We start from the raw sequence: 5,330 nt of genomic DNA on the forward strand, positions 1-5,330 counted from the left end.
CAAAAAAAAAAAAAAAAAAAAAAAAAAAAAAAAAAAAAAAAAAAAAAAACTCTTCTAGTGAAACTGACCGCCCAAGATGATGTCCGATATTTCCCCCTGTCTATAACTTCATGACATGGAGCACCCTAGGACACACCATTGTATCTTGCTTTGAGGGTCTTAGCTCTCAACAAGAGTGTAACCGAGACTCCCACAGCCAGGCTTTCCTTATCCCAGTGGAGGGGCTCCTTCGCCTGAATGCTTCAGCAAATAATAGCCCCTCTCAAGGCTTGGGAACCCCCAGAGGATTCAATCCTAAGGGCTGAGTACAGCTACCTTATCTTTGCTGCTCAGTCCTGCTGCACTCAGGGCTGGGCCTCCGGGAGGTCACCAGGAAGGGGAAACGAAGCCAGGGCCCCAGTGCTGGGGAACCCCTCCCCCACTGCCATCACAGGAAATGAGAGAGAACAGGAAAAACCAACCAGAAGGCTGTCTTAGTCTCCACTACTCAGGTGTCCTTTATAAACACCCCTTCCCCCTCTTCCAAGCCTCCCATGAAGTCCCTGAATCCTGGAGGAGGTGCTGTCAACCGACTAACTGGATAAAATTCACCCCTGGGACAGCCTCCCCCAGGCAGGCATGAGAGAAGCAAGAAAATCCCCCTCCCTGGCCAATCCCCCACCCTGGGTCTGAGGGAAGAGGACTCACAGGTGTTTCCGGGGGCTTCTCAGTGGGGAGTTTCTTGGGTTTGGCACCCCCCCACCCCCAGGTCAAACCACAAACAAAAACAACCCAGCTCCCAGCTGACCTGCAGGCTCTCCCAGGAGACTCATGACCCAGAGCCAGGCATGCACACACACACACACACACACACACAGATCACAGACACTCAGATGCACAGAAACACACGTGGACAAACAACACCTACACATCCTGTCCCCACCACAGTCCTGCTGGGAGACCCCATCCTTTCCCAAATTCTGGATGCAGGCTACGGGGTGCTGAATGCCTCCCTCATCGCATACCCGAGAAGCTCGAGACCCACCCCCAGGACCAACTGCCTTCTTGGTATCTCTGCCTGGCCATCCCTAGAAACACCAAATTCCATAGGACCCAAATGGAACCCCTCATCTCTGTCCCCCCCCCCCCCCCCCTTCCTCTTCCTGTGTTCCCTATCTTAGTAACGGCACTGCCACCCACCCAGTTACTCCAGCCAGAAACCTGCAGCTATCCTCCACTCCTTCTTCCCTCTCCCTCCATCTACATCCAGGCACCCAGGCGTGGAAGCCCACATAAATTCATTTAATCCACACAAGGCCAGACACAGACTTAGGAGGTGTCATGGAGGCCACCTGGCATAGTGTTAAGAACTCTGGCACCAGAACCAGGCTGTCTGCCTTTGAACTCTGGCTCGACTATTAATTGGCTAGGTAATCCTGAGCAAGTTCCTTAACCTCTCTGTATCTCCAGTTCTTTCTCTTAAAACCTCACAGGGTTGGGAGGTTTACAGGAATCAATACCTGGCAAGTTCTTAGAACAGTGATAAGCACTGAGTGAACATCATATTCTACACTGCAAAAAAAAAAAAGAAAGAAAAAAAGGATGAGCTCCTGGATACCCGCAACACAGATGAATCTCACAGACATCATGTTGAGTGAAAGAAGTGAGACACAAAATACACACAGGAATGAATGCAAGAAAAGGCAAAATCAATCAGGGATGATACAAGTCTGAATAGTGAGGAAGGGAAGGGAACCCACTGGGGAGAGGTATGAACGAAATTTGGGGTGGGGGTCCTGGAAATGTTCTGTGTTGATCTGGGTGGTGGTTACATGAGTCTAAAATTGTAAAAATTCATCTAGTCGGGCCGGCCCGTGGCTCACTCGGTAGAGTGTGGTGCTGATAACACCAAGGCCACGGGTTTGGATCCCATATAGGGATGGCCGGTTGGCTCACTGGGTGAGTGTGGTGTTGACAACACCAAGCCAAGGGTTAAGATCCCCTTACCGGTCATCTTCTAAAAAAAAAAAAAAAATTCATCTAGTTGTACACATAAGACTTGTATACTTTATGCATTTTACGTAGGTCACCATGAATTTAAAAAGTTTACTTCCCTTATCATGTCTCTGTCCCCACTGCTATTACCCATGTCCCCTACTCTTCTCCTGCCCTCTCCCCCTAGCCATTCTTTACCTTGCAGCCAGAATGATCTTATTAAACCACACATATACCTGCCACTCCCATCTTTAGAACCATTCTGCAGCTCCCCTTAGGGAAGCCTGCCCTCAGGATCAAGTCCAGAATTCCCAGAGGCTGAAGCAGGCCTGGCTGCTGCCTCTCCTCCAGCCTCATCCTGTAAGACTCTCCCCATCCCACTCTCTAGTCTCCAGTTCAATTTGCAGTTTCCCTGATGTCCATATCCCTGCTCCCCTCCCAGCCTTTGCACAAGCTAGCTGGAACAACCCAGCCTCATTCTCTTTCGGAAGTCATTTCCAAAGGTGCCTTCTGAATCCCCCACTCCTTACCCCTGCCTCTCTGGGTTCCTGATATGGACTGGACTGGACCGGACCGAGTATTTGTACCCTACCAAAATTCGTATGTTAAAGCCGAATCCCCAATGTCATGGTATTTGGAGGTGGGGCCTTTGGGAGGTAATTAGGCCAGGAATGGGGCCCTCACCGGGCTGGCTGGTTCCTTGATCTGGGACTTCCCAACTTCTAGAAAGGTGATAAATAAATTTCTTATGTTTAAGCCATCCTATCTATAATGTATTTGTTATAGCAGCCTGAACTAAGACAGCTCCCACAGGCCCTGAATGGCCCCATCACAGTCCTTATCTGACTATACTGCAACGGCTTCACTCCTCATCTGCCTCACAGAAGGGTGAGGGGTACCTCTGCCTGGCGGTCACTGTCCCATGCTTAGAAAAGAGTCTGGCACAGAGAGGGCACCTGACAAAGAATGGGCAGTCTGGCATTGCATATGCATAGCAGGTATGGACACAGAGAGAATCTTTATGCACATGAAGTAGCTGTGCATAAGTCAGCATAACCTTCTCCTGCTCCTGCCATGGTTAATTTAAGCAGGGGGAGCCACATGCCCATCCCCCAGCCTGTTCCAGAGGGTTCAAGCAAGAATGGTGCTCAAAAGGGATGACTCTGAGGGCAGCAGAGGGAAGCTCTCAGGCTGCAGGCAGGTGCCAACATAGGCATCTCAGGAGGCTCCCTACTCCCCAAGAGTAAACAGATGGAGAGAGATGTCAAGGAAGCAGGCTCAAGCCAGACACCAGGGCTCTGCCTCAGGGATGTCCACAGAAGGAGAACTTAAGGTGAGGAGGTTTTAACCTCCAAGGCTACAGGCAGGGAAACAGATGCAGGGAAGCTATGGCCCTGCTGCAGGTTCTAGTGATGAACCCTTCAAAGATCTGCAGACCTGGAATAAAATGAGAAATCATCTTCTCCCTGATACTCCTTTGAGGTGGGAAGAGCCCCTCGAGCTCCTGTTCCTCTGAGAATCCAGAGGCTGAGAGAGGCAGAGGCAGGAGATGAGACAAAAAGATTGAGTCAAAGACAAGGAGAGGCCAAGTCGGAAAAAGGAATGAAAGATAGTGAAAGAGTCCAAGAAAAGTGTCAGACAGTGAGTCAGAGGGTGGGGGAGGGGTCCTCAGCAGCTACCCAGGAGTCGAGATCCTGAGAGATCCTGACCGTGGCACTGTTCCCAGGGTGAGCACAGCCCCCTCCTAGGGTCCAGGAGGAAGAAAAAGCAATTCCCAGGAGCTGGCTCAGACAGAAATACCACACCCCCAAGGAGCCCCAGAGACAGGCCCTGAATCAAAGAGAACCAGGCTTCTTCCGGGATCTGCCTGAGCCCTGAGAATCGCACAGGCGCTGACAGTCCAGGATGGCGGGGGATGCCCCCACCCTACTGGCCACAACTATCTACACACTCAGGTTGCACTGTGTAAATCCAGGGATGGCCACCTCACCCGCAGTACCAGCAACCAAGGGCTGATAACGGGCTGGGGTGGGGGGCATCTCTGGGCTGCTGAGAAGTCAAACCAACTCCTTTGCCCACCTCAGCAGTCCCACCAATGCCCCAGTCCCCGGCCTGAATTGGTATTAAGGAGGGGGCACCTTTAGCTACCTTCATCCCCCTCCAGGAATCTGAAGAATGTGCCCTTTAACCTCAGAACCCCAGGCCTTGGCCAGTCCCCCCCCAACACCTGGGGTCACATGACCCCAGGCCCTCAGGAATTACTTCCTGGGAGAAGGGCAGGGCACCTCCAGACACCTCTGGCCCCCACTGAACAAACAGCCTGGGTGGCCCAGAGAAGGCAGACAGGAAGCCTTGGCACACCCCTCCCCCACCTATCCCTCTGAAAGTGATCTGGGGGAGGGGACAGTTCCTCAGCCATGGCCTCCAGGGCTTGGCACTGGGTAGGTGCCAAATGCTTGGCTACATGAGGCACTTGCTCCTGCAGAAGGGAAACTGCACCTGACAATGACTGTTTCCTCCAACTAAGGGAGGCCTCCTTCATTCTCTCATTCATTCATTCATTCAACAAATATTTACTGAGCTCCCATGATGTGCCAAGCACTGTGGTAGGCACTTAGGCATACAGTGGGCAAGACCTACACAAATGCCACCCTCTTGAAGCTTTGAATGGGAAGGACAATCAGTGTGGGGTGCTGGGAAGGAGGGTGGGAGGAGGGTTAGGGTGGGAGGTGTACAGCTGGGGGTGAAGACAGGTCTCTCAGAGGAAGGGATGTGAGGAGAGTTCCAGATAGGGGGCACAGCATCGGTGAGGGACTGGAGGCAGGAGAGCCAGAGTGCTGAGTGGGGGAGGGACGGCCTGAGAGGGGGCTGAGCCAGGGCTCACAGAGCAGACTTTAGCCTGAGGGTACGGGAAGTCACACTGGGTTAAGTAGGGAGTGACAATACCAGATTTGCATTTTTAAAAGATGGCTCAGCACTGGGACTGGAGAGGGTGTGACCAGCTGGTCCTGGTGCTGCCAGGGCCAGGTGAGATGACAGGACAAGGTCCTAAGGAGAAACGGGGGTAGAGTTGGTGGCCGTGACCGCGGGATGTGGAGGTGGAAGAGGGCAGGACTCTCAAGGACTGGGGGCAGGGGAAGGTGATGAGATACTCTCCAGAGGACTGTGAGACTTCTGAGTGGAGGTGTTGGGTGGGCAGCGGGAGACGGAAAGGGATCCTCTGGTGTCAGGAGTGTGGGCTATGGCTGTGTGTGACTGAGCCAGGGAGCGGGAGTGACTAAGTGTGTGACTGTTGCTGTGGTGTGGGCATCTCCACGGTGCATGCCAGTGAAAGAGTCCCCGGGGAGGGGAAACTG

Source organism: Galeopterus variegatus, unplaced genomic scaffold, assembly GCF_000696425.1.
Source record: "Galeopterus variegatus unplaced genomic scaffold, G_variegatus-3.0.2 Scaffold3971, whole genome shotgun sequence".
Classification (NCBI taxonomy): Eukaryota; Metazoa; Chordata; class Mammalia; order Dermoptera; family Cynocephalidae; genus Galeopterus; species Galeopterus variegatus.